Raw genomic sequence first — 21966 nt, 5'->3', positions numbered from 1 at the left:
ACTTGAAGGGAGCCCTGATCCTGGTAAGCCTGGAGGATACTCAGCAAGAGGTCAGAGGGGAAGATGAAGCCCAATGGAAAGGGAGCCAGCAGAAGTGGGGTGTGGGGAGGGGCCCTTCTGCTGGCCTACCTGGCATCTACATGTGCAGAGCTGGCTCCCAGAAGACAGAGAGATCTCAGCTTCAGGGGAAGAAGGCAGAAAGATTTGAGTTCCAAGGGTTTCTGCTTCCTGCCAATCAACCCTGGGAGGGTCTTCCTGATCCCTAGAATCTCCCCTTTCAGAAAGGAATTATGATTTTCCAATCTGTGCCTCATAATGAAATTAATTAGTTGAATACCTGATTAATGGCACTTTGTCTCTGGCTGGCTGTTTGAATCATTCTCAGGACAGACACTGGTTCAGTAAAATCTTGTTAACACCTCAGTCTTCTGCTAGGATCCCTCTGCCCTCCAGGACACCTAAAAATGCATGTTCTTGAAGGACAGAGTTTTTATTTCTCTACCTTTACAGATGGTTTGTGATTTGTCTCAGTGTGTACAACCATGTCTGAGTACATATACATATGTGTGAGAGCTGGCAAGAAGCTATGGGAAGCAAACCCACTGCCCACTGGCCTTAGACTGCTGAGTCCTGGGTTCAGATCCTGGCCCTGCCACTGATCACTACTGTTACTGGAATCAAGGCAAGGTCACTGCATGTGCCCCAGCAAGGGTGGACAAAAAGACCCTTCTAGGAACCCCTGCTTGTGACAAGCTTTGCTAATTTAATATTCTTTCAGCCCAGTTTCATTCACATTCACTGCTGGCCACCCCTCGGGACCCAGCAGGACTGCTTTCAAGATCACAGACCTTCATCTGAATCCCTGGAAGGGAAAAGTGGATGGAATCAGGAAGACCTGAGTTCCAGTAGGGCCTCTGACAATGGCTGGCAACGTACCCTGGGCAAGTCACTTCATCTCTGGCTTCCTCAGTTTCTCCTTCTGTAAAAGTGGAATGGTGAGTGAGTGGAGGAAGAAAGGCCCTAAAAAAAGGGAGGGGAAAATGGAATGTGAGTTGATGGGTTGGCATGAGGGAGTAAGAAATGCTAATCCAAGTGGAGCAAAGGTCAGAGGTGGAAGGAAGGACCATTACCCAACCCCACATGTCCATTCCATCTGCATTCTGGGGCTCAGCAATCAAAAAGACTTGCATTTTCAGGAAGTGGTTTCCAAAGGTCAGCAGCTGTTATTAGTGGGGGGTAATGGGGGCACATCTGCACTCTATTCATACAATCTATAGCACTTACTGCAAATCCTGGCATGGAATAATGAGAGCTGAATAAATGGCTTCATTCATTCATCAGGGGATGTAAGAGGAATTGAGAACCAAGTTCTGGGTCCCCAGGCTTTAAAGAGGTAGCCACAGATTCCGTGCCTCATGGGAACGCCAATCCCTTGCGCACTGGGCACTTAGAAATAAGGCTGAACTGGGGCAGGTCAGGGTCACCTAACCAAGGTTCCTAGATTCTTAGATTAAGAAAGAACCTGAGAGATCACCACCTTCCATGCCCCCCTCAAGCCAATAAGGTTGAACAGGCCAGTCAAACCATAAACATTAATTATGCAGTGAACTGAGTGCTTGATCTGGAATCAGGAAGACCTAACTTCAAATCCAACCTCAGACACTAGTTGTGTGACCCTGGATAAGTCACTTAACCCTATTTATCTGATTTTTCTGAATTGTGAAATGAACTGGAGTAGATGGGAAATCACTCTAGTATTTTTTCCAAGAATACCCAAGACAAGTCCCAAAGAGGCAGACATAACTACAAATCTATAAAATGATAAAAAATAAATCCAGCATCTTATATGTGCCTGGCCAACAAGGCTTCTTGGACCAATTTTTGAAAATAGGCCAGTGCTGGGGGGAAAGAGGAGGGTATAGTTTTATGTTTGTTCATTTAAGGATGAGATGAGAGAATGACTAGAAGGACAGGGGCTTTCATTGAGAGAAGTGCAGAGATTGAGGAGTGGGGAATAAAATGACCTCACAGCAACTTGTAGGAAACAAAAGAAGGAATTCTGTTTCCATGGGATTAAAACTCCTCCCAGGTTTGTGTGATCTCAGCTAATCAGAGTTTTGACCTGGCAGAAACAGGCTCGTGATCAGGTAAAAGGTCAGAAATTTGTTCACAGGGTTGATGAGCTGTTTGAGGGGAAGCTTGTCAGAGAGAAGATGAAGGGAGGTGTTCAGGCTTCTTCTAGCCAGTGGATGCCAGGGCAGGGGATTCGAATTTTGAACATGTAAAAAGAGTTTCCTTGGTCTATGTAACTGTAGTAGCCATCCCTTAGGATCTAACCTGAAATGAACATAAAAGTTAACAAAAATCATTCCTTATTTCACAAGTATTGTACTTTGTTTAGAGTGTTTCTTACAAACATAATTTTCTTAAGCATTTTTTTGGGGTCTCCTTTAGCAAGGTGTTGACCTGCTTCTCATACTTTTCTTTCATCTCTCTCATTTCTCTTCCCAGTTTTTCCTCCACCTCTCTTGATTTTCAAAATCCTTTTTGAGCTCTTCCATGGCCTGAGCCCATGGTATATTTAGTTTGTCTGTGTGGGATACAGAAGCCTTGACTTCTGTGTCTTTCCCTGATGGTAAGCATTGTTCTTCCTCATCAGAAAGGAAGGGAGGAAATACCTGTTCACCAAGAAAGTAACCTTCTATGGTCTTATTTCTTTTCCCTTTTCTTGGCATTTTCCCAGCCAGTGACTTGACTTCTGAGCATCCTCTTCACACCCACTTGGCCTCCAGATCCACCCAGCCAGCGCTTGGAGTCTGAGATTCAAATGCTGCTTCCCAGCCTCAGGGCTTTGGGCGGGGGCTGGGCTGCTATTCAGTGTGAGATTAAGTTCAGGTGCTCAGGTGGGGGCAGGGCCGCCACACGGGGCTCAGTTCCCTCAGGGGGTTTATGCAGAGACCTTCAACAATAGATCCAGGCTCCTTCCTGCTTGGGGAGCTCCTGTCTGCTGCAGCCCCCGCTGCTGCCTCCTGAGGGGGCCTGAGTTATGGAGACACCCCACTCCCCTCTTGGCAAGCCAAAAAGACTCACTCACCCCCAGTGCCTGTGGGTGGAGGGACCTGCGTGGCTGCTGAAGATTCCATCCCTAAAGCCTGCTTGGATCTGCTCCCCTTGGTGCTGCACGGCCAAGGCAGGGCTGGGCTCTGCTCTGGGTCTGGTGCGCGACGGACCTTTCGCGTCAGGTTTTCAGGGCTCTCTGGAACAGAAATCTCATCTGCTCTGTTGTTCTGTGGCTTCTGCTGCTCCAGAATTTGTTGGGAGTTCTTCTTTACAGATGTTTTATGGGCTGTGGGTTCGGAGCTAGCATATGTGTGTCTTTCTACTCTGCCATCTTGGCTCCTCCCCTGCCATGTCAAATGGGAATGATTCTAATGGGGCTCTAGCTTTCCTTCTTTCATTTCCTCCATTCTCACACTTTTAATTCTCCCTGTATCTGGACCCAACATATCAAACTTGTTTGTCAGATTTTTATCTTCCACAATATACCCCATTCACCTATAGTGGGTAGCAAAGAATAAGTACCTGCCCATGCTCATCTCACCCTGGATGCAGCTTGTGCTTTATTCCAGGCAACCTTCTTCCTGGACCCCTTCAAGGCAAGGACAACTGTTTGCCAAGCCAAGATGTTCTCCCCTTACCCCCAAAAGATTTTGGGTCCCATTTGATTGAGGGGGGAATGATGGAGAGATGGGACCTGGAAGCTGAATTTTCCCATACATTTCAGCATCCCAGTTCCTGAATTTTCCAATAAGTCCCTGGCATCTAGTCCAGCCCAGTCCACCTAGATACCCAATAGTCCTTTCACTGTGGCCCTCCAACCCACCCCAGACCATTTAACTCCAGACCACTGTTGTACTTGGGCCACCCCAGGTTATTTAGCCCTCCTTAATCTCATCCAGATTTTTCAGCTGTTCCCATTTTAAAATCCAGAAGCAGGAATCTAGCCTGCTTCTATTGGCATTCCAATAAACCTTGCCACTTTGAGTAAAGTGCTTGAATTCTTTCCAGGTAGACTTGCCCTTTATCCTGACATTTCATGGTTCCTAGCAAACCCAAACCACACTGTGTGTGTGTGTGTGTGTGTGTGTGTGTGTGTGTGTGTGTGTGTGTGTGTGTGTGTGTGTGTGTGTGTGTGTGTGTGTGTATTCTGGCTTCTGGCTTCATTTTCATCCTCAGACTTTCCTTCTCCTCCAATTCAGCTCACAAGAACCAAGATCAATACCCACTCTGCTCCACTACCTGTTTAATGAGTGTCAATCTATGCCCTAAGGCCCCATTGCACAATCCAGTAAATTTTACAACCATTAAGCCCTTCCCTGCCCACACCTCCCCATTGCCAGATAAGGTCCAGGAGGATGGAGATTGCTTTTACTTTTGAGGGAATGCTCATTGATTGGGAAATGGCTGAATAAGTTGTGGTACATTAGAATGGAGTACTTCCATAAGAAATAATGATCATTAATGCATCTTCTCAGATAATAATGCAATAAAAATTACATATAATACAAAGTCATGGAAAGATTGATCGAAATTAATTGGAAACTAAGTAATCTAATCCAAAAGAATGAGTGGATTAAAAAACAAATCAAAGAAACAATCAATAACTTCATTCAAGAGAATGACAATAATGAGACAACCCACCAAATCTTATAGGATGTTGCAAAAGCAGTACTTAAGGGAAGTTTTATATTATTGAATTCATACATGAATAAAATGGAGAAAGAGGAGATCAATGATTTGGGCATGCAGGTGAAAAAGCTAGAAAAAGAACAGACTGAAAATCCCCAAGGAAATACCAAATTAGAAATACTGAAAACCAAAGGAGAGATGAATAAAACTGAAATTAACTAACTATTGAACTAGTAACTAAAACTAGGAGTTGGTTTTATGAAAAAAGAAACAATAAAATGGATAAACCTTTGGTCAATATGATTTAAAAAAGAGAAAGAACACCAGATTACCAATATCAAAAAAGAAAAGTGTGAACTCACCTCCAATGAGAAGGAAATTAAAACAATAATTAGAAATTACTTTGCTCAACTATAGGGCCATGAATTTGACAATCTAAATGAGATGGATGAATATTTTAAAAAATATAAATTTCCCAGTTTAGGAGAAGAAGAAGTTGAATACTTAAATAACCTCATCTCAGAAATAGAAATTGAAGAATCCATCAATAAACTCCCTAGAAAAAAATTTCCAGGGCCAGATGGATTTACAAGTGAATTCTGTCAAACGTTGAAAGAACAGTTAATTCAAATAATTTGTACACTATTTGGGAAAATTGGCAAAGAGTCCTACCAAATTCTTTTTATGATACAAATATGGTTCTGATAGCTAAACCAGAAAGAACCAAGACTGAGAATGAAAATTTTAGAACAATATCTCTAATGAATATAGATGCAAAAATTTTAAATAAAATATTAGCAAAGAGAATGCAGCAACTCATCCTGAGAAGAATACATTATGATCGGGTAGGATTTATACCAGGAATGTAGGGCTGCTTCAATATTAGAAAAACTGTCAGCATTATTGATAATATCAACAGTAATACTAACAGAAAACATGATTATCTCAATAGTTGCAGAAAAAGTTTTTGACAAAATATAACACCAATTTCTATAGAAAACACTGGAGAGCATAGGAATAAATGGAGACTTAATTAAAATGATAAGCAGCATCTACCTAAAACCATCAGCAAGCATGATATGTAATGGGGATAAGTTAGATGCATTTCCAATAAGATCAGGGGTGAAACAAGGATGTCCATTATCATCACTGTTATTTAACATAGCACTTGAAATGTTAGCTTTAGCAATAAGAGGAGAAAAAGAACTTGAGGGAATTGAAACAGGCAAAAAAGAATCCAAGTTATCACTCTTTGCAGATGACATAATGATATCCTTAGAGAATCCTAGAGAATCAAGTGAAAAACTACTTGCACTAAGAAATATCTTTGGCAAAGTTACAGGTTATGAAATAAACCCACATAAATCATATGTATTGCCATATATTACTAACAAAGTCCAACAGCAAGAGATAGAAAGAGAAATCCTATTTAAAACTATAGTAGACACTATAAAATATCTGGCAGTCTATTTGCCAAAACAAACACAGGGACGATATGAATGCAATTACAAAGCACGTTTTGCACACATAAAGTCAAATCTAAATAATTGGAAAAACATCAGTTGCTCATGGGTTGGCCAAGCTAATATAATGAAAATGACAATTCTATCGAAATTAATTTACTTATTCAGTGCCACAACAATCAAACTACCAGAAAATTATTTTCTAGAGTTAAAAAAAATTAACATCAAAATATATCCAGAAGAACAAAAAGTCCAGTACATGAAGGGAATTAATGAAAGTAAATGTTAGGTAAGGTGGTCTAGCCCTACCAGATCTCAGATTGTATTACAAAGCAGCAATCATCAAAACCACTTGGGACTGGCTCAGAAATAGAGGACTAGATCGGTGGAATAGCTTAGGTACTCAAGACACAGTAGTCAATGAATATAATAGTCCACTGTATGATAAATCCAAGGACCCTTGCTTCTGGGATAAAATCTCATTGTTTGACAAAGCCTGATGGAAAAACGGGATACCAGCGTGCTAGACATTGGGCATAGACGAATGGCTGACACCATACAAAAAAATCAAGTCCAAATGAATACATGATGTAGGTATAAAGGCTGATACTATAAACAAATTAGGGGAGCAAAGAATAGTGTATTTGTCATATTTATGGAGAATGGAGAAATTTATGGACAAACAAGAAATAGAGAATATTTTGAAGTGCAAAATGGAGAATTGTGTTTACATTAAATGGAAAAGGTTTTGCACAAACACAATCCACTCAAGATTAGGAGGGAAGTAGAAAACTGGGAAAGAATTTTTGCAACTAGTGTCTGAGGTAAAGGCCTCATTTCTAAAAATTATGTAGAGAACTGAATCAAATTTACAAGAATACAAGTCATTCCCCAATTGATAAATGATCAAAGGACATGAACAGGCAGTTTTCAGAGGAAGAAATTAAAGCTATCTATAGTCATATGAAAAAGGGCTGTAAATCACTATTGATTAGAGAGACACAAATCAAAACAACTCTGAGGTACCACATCACACCTATCAGATTGGCTAACATGACAAAACAGGAAGATGATAAACACTGGAGAAGATGTGGGAGAGGTGGAACACTAATACATTGTTGGCAGAGTTGTGATCTGATCCAACCATTCTGGGGAGCACTTTGGAACTATGCCCAAAGGGCTACAAAAATATTCATACCCTTTGACCCAGCAATATTGCCTCTAGGACTGTATCCCAAAGAGATCATAAAAATGGGAAAAGGTTCCACATGTACAAAAACTGTTTATAGCAGCTCTCTTTGTGGTGGCCAAGAACTGGAAATCAAGGGGATGCCCATCAACTGGGGAATGGCTGAACACATTGTGCTATATGAATGTAATGAAGTGCTATTGTACTATAAGAAATGATGAACAGGAAGACTTCAGAGAGGCCTGGAAGGACTCATATGAACTGATGCTGAGTGAAAGGAGCAGAAGCAGGAGGACTTTATACATAGCAACAACCACAGTGTGTGAGGAATTTTTCTGGTAGACTTAGCCCTTCACAGGAATACAAGGACTCAAAATATTCCCAAAGGACTCTTGAGGCAAAATGCCATCCTTATCCAGAGAAAGAACTATGGAATTGGAATGCAGAATGAAGCAGACTCTTTTCTCTTGTGTATGTTTTGTTTTGGGTTTTCTGATTGTTTCTCCCATTCATTTTTATTCTTCTGTGCAATATGACTAATGGGAAAATGTGTTTAATAAGAATGTATGTGTAGAACCCATATAAGATTGCATGCTGTTTTAGGGAGGGAGGGGGAGAAAATTTAAGACTTAAGGAAATGATGATTGAAAACTAAAAATAAACGAATTTTTGAAAAATGATTAGTAGACAGACTTCAGAAAAACCTGGAAGGGCTTGCATGAACTAATGTTGAATGGACATTGTGTGATGAGGTTCTTTATTGCACTTAGCTGTTCTCAGCAATGCAATATTCCAAGACAATTCAAAAAGACTTCTGATGGAAAATGCTGTCCACATCTAGAGAAATAAGTATGGAGTGACAATTCCACATTCAATGGAGTGTTTCAGGGTGAGAATACCTCTCTTGCTCTGGACTTCATTGCCCATAGAGCTGTCTTTCTGACCCATACTCACCATCACACTTTGATGTCTGGGATCCCCAGCAATGAAAGGGAAGACAATCCGAGGGGCCCTGTCTCCTGCAAAGCCATCTTTGCACATTCTGGAGCAGTTGTTAACAACGAGGGCAGCAATATCATCTACCAGGGTGAACTTCGAAGTAGCAGGTTTAAATCCTGGAGAGAGAGGAAGTGGTATGGCACCTAGAAGCAGAGGAAGTCAAGTGCAGACTGGGTGGAAGACCTCACAGCTACATGAAATTCATTAGGAAAAGAGCCAGGCATGGGGTAAAAGCTGTAGAAGTGAACTACTGCTTCTTCTTTAATTAACTGTACTTACTCCATACTAAATAATGGGTTTTTGATGTCGTTAGATATGATTACAAAAATATCAAGGGAGACAGGATGACTGATTTTCCCTGTAACATCTTTTGACAATGCATTCTATGGAACTCTTTTTTTCTTGTCTTATAACTTTAAAAAAAAGTGGGTTAGGTTACCATGGATCCCAATGCTATTAGATATTGAATGTATTTTTTATGGAATGTAACAAAATATGTGAAAAATGACTGTCTCTTGGGAGAAAAGAATAGAAAAATCTTTTAAGAGACCTTGGTCTGTTAGCTTCTCTTGGACTTCTTCCTTAACCTGTGCAAAGATCTCCCCAGCCCTGCTCACAGTGTTCACAGAATGTAAAGCTGCAGTTTAGGCAGTAGGTCCCAGCCAAAGTAAGGAAACTGATGTGTTAAACTTTAAATAATAAGTGAATTTCATCTGTGATCATTCAGGATATCATGAGATTATATCTTTTAGTAATTAGCACAGAGTAAAGTTAAATTTTTGAACCAGATATTCACTGGGTGTAAATGAGTGCTCACTGTCTTCATGTAAGACTCCAAAACATTCTATTTGTGCTGATTGTCCTCCTTATCCAACATTTAACGAGCTTTCTTCCCCAACATTTTCTGTAGTAGTTGCTCCCTTCTACTGACTCAGTGAATTAAATATTTTTAACTCCTACTGGCAAGCTGTGCTGTGAAGCTCACCAAATGTACTCCACCTTCCTTTAGCCTACCTATAGAACAGACCAAGTGGGGAGTTTTTAAACCTATCAAATACTTACTAAGATACAATTTAGAACACATGTCCCTGTGGTGACTTTTGCCTCCAACAGTTATATTGGATGTATGAAAAGGTTAATGAGTTCTGTATGATTTTGACCAACATTGCTAAGAATTATTATCACATGAACACAATAATTATATGCTGCCCTAACATAGGATGAATGAAGTTCCTAGGGTTTCTCCCCAGTGTGAATTCTCTGATATAAAGTAAGACTGAAGGTGAATCTGAAAGCCTTTTCACATTGTTAACATCCATAAAACTTTTCTTGATTGTGGCGTTTCTGATGTTTAGCAAGACTGGAAGTCTGTGTGAAAGCCTTTCCACATTGATGACATCCATAAGATTTAGGTTCTGGATATTTTCCAGCAAAACCTCCTTGTATACCTATTTTTTAGAATGTTCTGAGATGCACCACTCCTCCTCAGTGAAGTCCACAACCACATGCTGGAACGTCACCAAATGCTAAACCATCAGCAGTCCCATGACTGAGAGCCAAAAGAGACTCCAGAATTCATCTAGTCCAACTGTCATGTACTGAGAAGAGGAAACTGAAGACCAGAGAAGGGATTTGCCTAAAAGTCATATAACTTTTAGGAATGTCAGAGCCAACATGTGAAATCACTCTCTAAGAACCCCATGGACTATTGAGGAAAGCAAAATGCTTTCTATTTGCAGTGAGAATTATGATGTAATAAAACAAACCTGGAGAAAATGTGTTAATATACAACGCTTTTTCCAATGGAATAGGTAGCAGGTATGTGCTTGAAGCACCAATCCAACATTCACAGTGCCTACAGTGCCTATGAATATGCTGGTGCAATTCTGAATCACTTAATATAACAGACTCTCCACATGGAAGACAGAACCAAAACATTTAGTCAGCTATCAGAAAGCCAAATCCAACATAATAACCAAGAAGCCAATACACGTCATCACCGCAAGGGACATGGACATTCTCAAGCCCACCCCCCACCCCACCTTGCTGGGGCCTTCCCACAAACACTCCAGAGCCTAGCTATCTGCTTGCCTGTGTCCTCTCCTCCCTCCACTCTACCTTCTCTCACCAACATCCTCCCAGTTCTGCTCCACCCTTACTGTTCCACCCATTAAGTGAGCTCCTCCCACTGCATGTGACTTAGGCTTCCATGTAATTTAAGCAGGTCACATGGGCCTATTAATGAATGGGAATATCTTCCCATTTAAATTACCATTACATTCTGCCCCAAGATCTTTCGTATTCATTACATTGCTTGGTGGGGCAACTGGTATCTACAGAATTGTAACATGGGTAACTGAAAATAAGCATATAAATTCAAAAGGGGGAGCAAAAGTGGGGAAAGTGAGACATTCATGTACTGGTGTAAGTGTTGTAAATTGATTAAATCATTCTATAGAGCAATTTGAAACTATGCCAAAGGACTGTAAAACAAGCATGCCATTTGACCTAGCAATACCACTAGTAGGTCTGTATCCCAAAAGAGTTAAAAAACAAAAAGGAAAAGGACCTGTAGGAACAACAAGATTTATAGCAGCTCTTTTCTGGGGGTAAAGAATTAGAAGGTGAGGGAATGCCCATCACCTCGGGAACGGCTGAATAAACTGTGGTATGTAATTATGATGGAATACTATTGTACTAGATGAAATGATGAGCAGGATGCTCTCAGGAAAACCAAGAAAGATTTACATGTGTTGAAGCAAAGTGAAATGAACTGGGTACAAAGCAACAGTGGTACTGTAAGATAATCAGTGGTGAATGACTTGGCTGTTGTCAGCAATACAAGGCTCTGTGACAACTCCGAAGGACTTAGGATGAAAAATGCTGTCCATTCCCAGAGAAAGAACTGATGGTATCTGAATACTTCATGAAGCAGGTTTGGTTTTTTGTCATGTTCATTTTTCTTGTGGTGCTTTGTCTGTTTTCATCCACAACGTGGCTGTTATGGGTTGTTGTTGTGCTTGTCCTTTGTTCTCAAAGAGGACCATGACGTCAAGATGATGACAGGACTTGCCTTGCCGTGCAGTTCACTTTCGTTTGAGTGAGCAAGGGTCGTGCAAGGTCACCAATCTCACTTTCTCACCCTGAGCCATCTGGGTCCAGTGGCCTGATATCCATCAGGATGGCTGGAGATGGCCCAAGATGCAGTGGGAGACCCTGGCCCTTTCAGGCTAAGGCCTTCTAGCATTCTCTCTTCCAGAAAGGGAACTGATGGACTCGGACTAAGACTGGAATGTATCTTTTCTTTTTCTTTCTTCTCTGTGGAAGACTGCTAACATGGAAATTTGTTTTGCCCAACTTCATGTTTGTAACGGGTTTTTCCATTTTTTGCCTTCTCAATGGGTTAGAGTGGAAGGAGGTAAATCTGAAACTTAAAATTGATTTTTTAAAAAAAAATCACATTAACAGAATGATGATATCATAACGGATTCTGTACTGACAGTGAAATGGATGTGATAAAGCACTGGTCTAAAAACAATGTTGATACAAGGAATGGTTCATCATTGCTTAACTGAGAAATATGAGCAAAATGTTACATACAGTTTGTGAAGTTATGAGGAAAACCAGCTTTACAACTATTATGGATATGTTTTGCATGACTGCACATGTGTAACGTAGATGGAATTGCTTGCCTTCTCAATGAGGGGAGGTTAATGAGGGAGGAAGTTTTAAAAACAAATGTTAAAATGTAAGTGGGGAATAATTAAATACTAAGTAAATTTTAAAAAGAAGTCATTGAGGGAGGAAAGATGATATTCCCAACTTTTGATATGTGAAATTCAAGACAGCAGCAGAATTGCCTGGCCTCTGGCGTCTTCTCCAGCTCCAGTAATTTTTCTGACTCTATGGCAGTAATAATATGTGTTGTGGTTGGGTCACTCCTGGTGTCCCACTCTACCTGATCCCATGGACATAGTTCATGGTGTTTTCTCAGCAGAGATACTGGAGTGGTTTGCCATTTCCTTCTCTGGTGTGGTCCCATTTTTCAGAGAGGAGCTGAGGCAAACAGGGTGAAGTGACTTCTCCAAGGTCACACAGCTAGGTAGTGTCTGGGACTGGATTTCAACTCAAGTGTACCTGACTCCAAGGCCAGGACTCTATCCACTGCACTCCTTACTTGTCCTTGACAGCCAAGCATTTTAAGAATAACTGGACAGTCCTCAGAGAAAAGAGAAAAGCTACCCCAGATGGCAATCCTTAGAACTTTTGGAGCACTCCTCAGGTAATTCAGACTAGACCACAACTGCCCTCCGTGTTTTCTGGTGGGAGTTTCTCAGACTGTCACATGCCCAGTGCGAAAACTTTATCATCTCTATTAACAGAGAGGAATTCAACTGGGACAAGCCAGGGGAAGTTCTGTCCCCTACAACCTACAGACCCCGACCCCACCCCCTCTATTTCCATCTGGCTTCAGGGAGGCAAGTGAGATGGCTTGTCTTCCCTGGAGATCAAACTTCCTTGTTCAGTCCCTTCCCCCACCCCCAGGAGCTAAAACAAAAGATGAGACAGTAGTGAGGCCTTGAAGACAGAAGCATGTCTTTCTTGGAACATCCTGGAAATGGGAACACGGACATGAATTCATCAGAACTCATTGCTTCATAGCCCTCCAACCTCATTTAAAGCAGGCACCCTATTGCACAAAATTCCCAGGAATATTTGCCAGGTGGGAAGGGTGGTTGCTAAAGAAACTTCTCTGAACTGGTTTCATTTCCTTGCTCTGCAGAAGCTCCCAATTACAACTAATGTAGGGAACTAGAAAATCCTCTCCATGTTGGCCATTAAATCTTTGGAAGTAGCCCCCTTCCTGCCTTCCTAGTCTGCTTCCTACTTCCTCCAAGACCCCCAGTCATCCATCCAGCAAGGGCCACCTTCTGCTGCTCACCCATCATCCATGTCTCCCTATTCTGAGGAGAATAGAAACTTTTCATAGGCTGGGACATTGGGGCTTTTGGTACAGACTCTGTGTGTGTGTGTGTGTGTGTGTGTGTGTGTGTGTGTGAGAGAGAGAGAGAGACAGACAGACAGACAGACAGAGACACAGAGACAGAAACAGAGAGACAAAGACAGAGAGACAGAGAATTAGAGTCTGTGCCAGGGCCCAGTGTCAATCTGGGGAAGACTGTAAAACAAGTGTTTATATATCCTGGCTATGTGATTCTGGATGAGTCACTAGACCTGTTGGTTTCACTTTCCTCAATTATAAAGTGGAGAGAATAATGGCACCTCCCCACAAAGACTGCTCTGAGGATTGCATTGGCCAAGTGCTTAGCAGTGCCAAGCACATGGGTGTGGTATAAATGCTAGTTTTTATGATTGTTGTTTCTCTCCAGGAGGTTCTTAGGACCTCTGGGCTGAGGAATTTCCCAACACTAACCTCAACTTGCTTCAGGTGAGGCACTGTTTCTCCTTTGCACCCCAGTGCAGTGTTTGGAACCTACACAGGAGGAAACTGAGGTTAAGAGATCATGTGACCTGAAACAGTTGGTGGGTATCTGAGTCAGGGTTTGAACTCAGGTTGACTTATGTCCAGCACTACCCACTGTACCACGCAGCTATTTTCCTTCATAGAGGTGACTGAGAGTTAGCTACAAAAAAGCAGGCCCAGCACTGAGGGAGAGTTACCCCCATAGGGAAGTGGGCAAGGAGAAAAACAGACCAGGTCAGATCAGAGAAAGGACTTTCTAAGGACTTATGGATCCCTTGGCTATCAGTCCAACAGGCAGGAGGAGACCCAGGAAAAGAGAGAATCTCCCAGAACAAGTGTTTATCCAACAGGCAGTGATGGCTGACTATAACAATGGATACAGACAAGTCAGGAGAAGCAAAGGAGGGGCTAAGGTCTTTAGCAATAAGGAGACTATGGCTTTCATCTGATTGAATAAGACCTGACTTGCAGGAGGTTGGAAAAGGAGGCAAGGGGGTGGGAAAGGGAGAGAGAATCCAGTACTGGGACTTGTTCTTTTCCTTTTTTTTGAGGAAAACAATGGTTAAGTCACTGGTTCAAAGTCACAAGTAGTGTCTGAGGCCATATTTGAACTCAGATTCCCTTGGCTCTAAGCCACTGTTGTACCCATTGTACTACCAACTGGTTCACAAAGAGGTTGGGGCTTTTTGATTAAGCATTTACCTGTGAAAATGAGGAAAGAGGATAAAGTTAGGGATGAGAAGGCTAAGGGAAATGTTTTTAAAGATGGGGGTATCAACCTGTAAGTTTGGTTAAAAAGGCAAACAGGCTCAATGCATATTGTTTATTCCCTTAAAGTTAGAGGTTACATGTCCAAAGCCAGAAGGAAATCTCTGAATGTTACAAGAATCACTAGGCTTACATCTGTTTTAGGACAATCCTAGAGTATCTGTGTCTCTCAGATTTATGGTTTCTATATGTCTTTTAACTATTCCATGAGAAAGTGTTCGGCCTAGAGGCCGATGGGCTACCCGAGTCTGCTTACCTTTTGTCCAGGTCCAGGTGGCCAACTGGATAAACGTATTGAGAGAAGAGACTTTCCAGAGTCAAACAAGGGTTAGGCTTTATTCAGGGTCTTAGTTATGTATCCATATGCAGGGTGAAATTCTTCCTTAGGTGAGAGGAATCCTTCTCCCAAGGGGCAAGGATCATACAGCAAGAGGATGGGAGTGGAAGAGGGGAGGGAGCCTCTTCCCTCTAAGGACCCCACAGCAAGAAGAGCCTCCGGAGGGGACCCCGCATCCAGAAGAGGGCCTTCAGGCTTTCCTGTCCCTACTTAAGCTCTCCCACCGCATAGTTTGCACGTGAATACCGTGCGTGCTCTCAGCCCCTAGCTAATTAACAACATGTGTGCTCAGACCACGGGCCAATCTCAAGGGTGGGATGCTCTCCCCAGCAAGTTTCCCACTGAGAAGAGGTGGAAATGCATGAGATAGCCTGTGTTTCACAACTCAATCCCCAGCTGTTCCCTGGGGGGCCTCGTGAGAACTCTGAGGTTTAGAAGTCCTCACTTTTACCTGCCCAAGACTGTCCACGTGAAAACTGAGCTTACACCCCAACAAGAAAGGCATTTTCGTAATTGAAATAGGTTTTTAATACAATAAGATAAGAGAGTTTGCAATGTTTCCACTGAAATTATGACCCAGGATATCTGTGTTTTCTTTACCATTAACATGTCATAACATGGTATATGTCCACAAAGTATTAGGATATGAACAAAGTCCAATTATACAGGATAAAGTCTCTGGTTAAGGGTCTCATAAAGTATGCTAAGTCAGTCTCATCTGGGCTTGTTGACAAAAGAAGAGGTTTTCTCTGAGTTTACTTCAGAGAACAGGGAAACTGTCAGGTCCAGATTCTTTTGATTGATTAATTCATGCTCTGGACCTTATTAAAGTCCAAAAATGATATTAAATGTTGTCATTTCCTCCTTTTGGTCAAAGGCAAGCTGAAGTCTTCTCCTGTAGACCAACAAAGGTATGGAAAAACCTCTAAATAAGCAGCCCTGTGTATGCAAGGGGCTCAAATAGGGAGAGAGCTGTCCTTCACGCAGGTCTAGGGAAAGCTCTTGGGAAAGCTGTCCAAGTCTGATGTTGTCTTTTTTAGGCCCTTTTGAAACCAGAGGGCAAGGTCTCCTGTGGGCTCAGGATCCACTCAGGAGCAGGGGCACTAGATGTTACAGAGGGATCCAAGAGTCCATATAGTCAGGAAGACCTGTCAGGGAAAACATGTCTCAGAAAACATATGATTTGAGAATTGAGAGGAAACAGTACAACGTAGTTAACATGGCTAAAGGCACATAGAAATAGTTTAGTTTCCCAGCCACGCAAGGCTAGTTTCAAACAGTACAATAAATGGCTTCAGTTTCCTAGCCGTGTAGGGCTAGATTCAAACAACACAATAAAGTTTTTCTCACAGCTCACAAAATTGCAGTTTTACATTAAGTCAAGTACAGATGAAACTACGATGGCTCACAATAGACGAGTTTTGAGAAGGGAGATTTACATGTCACCAAGATAAACAAGAAAATTAAACACGGAGCATACAAATAAAGGCAATCATTATTTCCAATGTTAACTAACATTAAGTTCCTTGTATCCCAGTAATCCATTCTTAATATTCATTTAAACATCACTTTCTGAATCCTAGATGTCTCATGTAGTTACCTGATGCCTAGATATCCTTTCTTTGACAATAGCTTTTATTCTTGGGACAGTTCAAAAGGGAGTTCCGCTTCTCTGGTTCAGATCTAATAGTTCCCAGATAATTCCGACAGTATAAATTAGTACAATCACTTAAAATTTGTTCTCCATTTTTTGGAAACTTCGTAGAATTTCAGTTTATATAACATTTGCTGTTCTATCCTTACCTAAGTCCTGTACCTGGTATAAGAATCTTTTAAAATGTGAGGGTTCAATTATAAAATGAATTCATCTATCTTTTAAAATTATTGAACAAATACTTTAAAAAAGAAAAAATTATTTCAATTACTTTTACCACTATCTTATACAATTTATGTGCAAAAAAACCAAATTTGAGATCTTATTACCAAAACACGATAAATTCTAGAAGCCAATCATATACATCTGTGTATAATTCTTAGAGGAATCAGGCTGATCCTATTGCTTTTCCTCAAAATTTTGCTATCATTTTCATTAGACATCTATCACATTACATCTTTGTCTTATTACCTGGTCTAATCATTTCCTCCTTTGAAGGATGTGATCTCCACATATTATTTATTTGGCCATGAATATACGTTAAAAGTGTAAGCTATTCATTCTTGCATCCCATTACAGCAACTCAAAGATGTTCCAATTTCCATCTATTTGTTTAATAATAGACTTAGTTTTGTACTTATAGAACTTCTTACTTCTAGATATTGGCTGTAAAAGAAAAAGAAGAACAATGTCATGTCTCTTCACAGAAGGAAAGAACTTCCTTAGTTCAGTTTGATCCCAGCAATGAATCATTATCTGACAGACAATCATATTCATTAGGTGCTGAAAGGAAGGTTTAGGAGTAATCAGGTGGGGAACTTCCTTTTTCAGAAAGGAAATAGCACATTTACATTTGTGAAATAGAGTTAGGAAGATCCTACCTAGGTCATGTCCAGGGTTTTTTCCAAAACCTTTCCAGATATCCACCTTTCCCTGCCTGCAGCACATGCCAATCGACCTTATGATACCTTAGACAACTATTCCTGTAATCAGAGCTTAAAACAATAGTAAATTGCAGTCCCAGTCTTAAACAACAAACAAATATTGACTGGTATCCTTCAGATTGGGCCATCTCAAATTTGATTGAGCTATTAATTATCAAATCAAGTTACATAGTTTTTCTATCTTCTTAAAATACTCCCTCACACTATCTAAGCATATTTAAGCCATCTGAAACTGACACGAAGGTATTCAGAACAACTATCTAAGAACAAGAAAGAGATCTTTGAATAACCCCTATTAGTTCCCAAACCTTATCATCTGCCTTCCACATTTTCAATTAAACCTCTGTTTATCTTTCCAGATCTCTCAATCCCATCATTCAGATTATTCAGCTTTCCTTTATATTTTAACCATAAGACAAGATAGCTCACACATTATTACTATTTACTAGCCTAACTGTACTGGAATGCCATTCCAGCTTTTAGGAAGCAAAGAGGTTAATGGTTAATCAACCTTACAGGTTGATGGGTTTATATCTTTGTTTCACAAGTTTCTTATTCTTCCCTAATTATTCTCATTCTGGAAGGTAAGCTACCCCAGGATTCAAGTCTTTTACATATGATAAATTCAAATGTTAATTTAGCTTTTGCAAAGGCCATGGAGTAACTACAAATTCAGATCAAAACAGCAAGATATCTTCTGTTTTATAGCTCATTACATTAATTTAACAGTGAAATACCTTGACAATTTATCAGGCCTTCTAAAATCCCACAAGAATTTTCAAAACATTTCTTCTAAAACTATTTCCCCTTCTTTAAAAATAGTTTAAAATTTATTCTGATGTTCCCTAAACTTTTATGAAGAAAATTAATTGGAAACTTTTAAAATGATAGATATCTCTTTCTTCCTCCTTAAAGCAAAAATAAACCTTTAAAATTGGAACTCATTAAACTATGTTGGTGTAAAAAACACAGATTCAGAAAGTATTATAAAAAACGTAAATTCTTAGTTATTACAGAATTCCTGGATATCACAAAGTTATTTGTCAAAAAGGCATTTGTGATGGAAAAGAGATTTAGTTCCTCGAAGTCAAGAATGACATATTCATTTAATTTAGCTTTATCACAGTAACATTTTTCCTTAAATATATCACTAGAAATTAAGTACATTCTGACATTTCACATAGATAGTCCATAAACCTTCAAATTGACATACATGAATATATCTTTCAGATGAAACAGGCTTGAAAATCACACTCCTATTTTTTTAAATTGATTCTCATTTGCTCAATAGGGATTCTACCACGCGAAGCCTTCTGCACAGAGTTTTATAAGAACTTTAGGTCAATGCATTGCTAAATCATCTTGCATAACTCATGGAAACTATAACTTTAAACCACCATATATTTTCATAATAGCCAAGATTTCAAATGAAAAAATCTGCTATCACAGTAAATATCAAATTATCTAATTTCATCACATCTTTTAAAAAGCCCAATTCATATGCAACAAGAACCAAAATAAAATTCCTTTGGCAACATTTCTACCTCACAGCTGTCTCTCAGATTTCACAATCTAGGAGAAATTCAATCTTAGAAATACAGTTTTAACACAAACAATAGATTTCATATGATATCAGCTGCATTTCCAGATTATCACCCATAGAAATTATTCATCTTATTACTTTTGGCAATTAAAACCACTTCAAAGTTAACACTTACATGAGAGAGAGATAATAATGTTGTATGTAACATATGGCAGTCATTATGTTAAGCATTTTACAATCATTAATCATTTTGATCCCATAGCAACAACCATTATTATTTTTATTTTACAAATCAGGAAACGGGTCAAGCAGAGATAAAATAAATTTTAGGAACTGAAACAGAGAAATGTGAAGTCTACCAAAAGCAGAAAGGCTGGCATCCAAGTGGTGACGATTCTTGTAGGCAGGATTTAGGGAATGCTAGCCACAAGCCTGATCCATCCACCTCTCCCTTCCCCCGCAGCTGCAGAATTTTCTAAGCCTGAAGCAATCTGCAGCTGTCCACAGGTGGGCAGGATGTGTAGGACCCAGGTGACATTTCCAAGCTTTACCTAGAAGGGTGGGCCCAAGGCCACAGGACTGATAGAATCACTGCCAATCTGTGAGTTGCTGCCCCTACACTTCCTTTCTTCAGTTGGGGAAATGTGATTTAAGTTTTCCCTACACTTCTCCTGCATTCTCTTCTCTTAATCTGATCTGGGATGAGAGGGGTTAACATGAACCCTTTTGGCTATTAAAAATCCTCATTCTTAGATATTCTCTTAACTCTGGGAGGGAGTGGGGAATGTTAAGTCATCAGGATTAGCAGGGGGTGTTTTAGCAAGGTGAGCGCCATCTTTCACAGTAATTTCAAATGATCAGTTCCTGAACTTTTTAATGATTAATCTCAAAACCTACAAAATCTGCTAAAATGATTTTAGCTAAGATCAACTAACTTTCCATTGTAATTTCAGCTTGGCCAGACTGGAACAACAAGGAAAAGTCTTAAAGTTGTTGTTGTTGTTTTGTTTATTTCCCTAGTTGCAGCTCTTAGAAGTCTGTGGCTGCCTGCATTTTAAATCTTACAGGACTCATTCACAGCACACGATACAGACAGGGATATACACTGACAGACAAATAGACAATTAACCACAGGACAAATACAAACAGAGCTCACAATAAACAACACAGAGGGGGGATCAGAAATTTGTTAGAAATCCCCATCAGGAATTAGCTATTTTATTTCGAGGAAAGGGGGTTGCAAGGATTCAAGACCTGACAGAATAAGGGTGGAACATGCAACCGTTGCTCAGAGCACCCCTATGGTCTTTGGAGAGGTGGGAAGCCATGGTGTCCCGAAATTTCTGACTATCTTCAGGAAATAGGCCCCATGGGAATAGGTGCAGGCCTCTAGTCTGTAGGTGGATTGTAACGGTCCTCTTCAAGATTAGAGCACTTAAAGGATGTTTTGTTGCCCTTTCAACTTAATTTGGTTTCAAAATAAAGTAACTTTTACCAGTCCAAAAGAGCCCTATCATGACCAACAAAATTTAGGCTATCTTTAGTTAGTTGACACTAGTACTAGCAATAGTTGTACTAATTTTCTTAATTAGTCAAAGGAAATGTAAGTAATGCAAAATGGTCCCAGTCCCCAGGCTAGCTTAAAGAGAATTTGTGGATTTCAACCAAACTAGTGTGTATCCTTTGGAATCTGGAAATAGGAGGACTTACTCAATCCTGTCAAGGTTTAAGACTTCAGGAAAAATGAATCCTGATTCACCTAAGTCTCTTGCCTTTAGTAAAGTGGGGAGCTGTGTTCCCTCCTTGTTCATCAGTTCCAATCCGAGTCATGGTACCATAATTGTCGACCTGAAAGTTTGGTTAAAAAAGGCAAACAGGCTGAATGCATATTGTTTATTCCCTTGAAGTCAGGGCTTATGTGATCATGGAGCCAGAAAAACTTCTGACTGACTAATACAAGAATGACCAGGCTTAAATCTGTTTTAGGACAATATGAGGTTGTCTGTGTCCTTCAGATTTATGGTCTCCATGAGTGATCAACTATACATGAAAAAGAATTTCTTAATTGGATAGGTTCTAAATACAATAAAAGAAGAGAATTGACAAAGTGTCGATTGAAATTACAACTCAGAACATCTGTGTTTTCTCTATATCATGTCATATGTACATGTCATAACAAGATAAAAAAAAAAAGTCCCACTATTCAAGATAGTGTCTCAGGTTCAGGGTCTCATAAGGAATGCTAAGTCAGCCCCATCTGGCCTTCTTGATTGACATGGAAAGAGGTATTCTCTGAGTTTACTTCAGAGAACAAAGAGACTGTTATGTCCAGGCTCTTCTGAGTGATTAATTCAAGGTCTGTCCCTTATTAAAGTCCAAAAATGATATTATATGATTATCAAGTTCCATCTCACCTTCATGAAGGCACTCAGATTCAATCTAGCTCAGACTTTGTCTAGCTGAGATTCTATCTGGTCTGCTTGTTAATACAAGCATTACAAATGCTTAGGTTCCTTAAGAGTCAATCCAGTATGACGAATCCTTAATAAACTTTTTTTCTTTGGCTTTAAGAAGGCTTGTGTCAAATTCATTTGAGCAGGACCTGACATGTTGGTATTTTGGGGTCCCCACCACCTGAAACCTCAACAATTCCATCTGCAGTCCCGGGCTCAGCAATCAAAAAGAATTGGATTTTCAGGAAAGGCTTTCCAAAGGCCAGCTCCTGTAATCAGGTAGGTTAATGGGAAGCAGATCTGCACTCTGGTCATAGAATCTATAGCACTTACTGCAGATCCTGGCATGGATTAAGGACAAGCTAAATAATTGACTTTTCATTTATTCACTGGGAGAGGTAAGAGGAATTGAGAGCCAAGATGCAGATCCATAGTCATTTAA

At 40.2% G+C, this 21966-nt stretch overlaps 1 protein-coding gene across 1 annotated transcript in view; it reads left to right on the top strand.

Annotated features, from left to right (window-relative positions):
- Nucleotides 1-21966, top strand: part of LOC140508282 (uncharacterized) — a 216110-nt gene that overhangs the window by 71803 nt on the left and 122341 nt on the right. The window contains 1 exon segment of the mRNA XM_072616081.1: nucleotides 511-995. The gene's annotated coding sequence lies outside the window, so the exon portion shown is untranslated.

The sequence above is a fragment of the Notamacropus eugenii genome, chromosome 5 (assembly GCF_028372415.1).
Source record: "Notamacropus eugenii isolate mMacEug1 chromosome 5, mMacEug1.pri_v2, whole genome shotgun sequence".
Taxonomy (NCBI): Eukaryota; Metazoa; Chordata; class Mammalia; order Diprotodontia; family Macropodidae; genus Notamacropus; species Notamacropus eugenii.
This window is presented reverse-complemented; position numbering and strand designations above follow the sequence as displayed.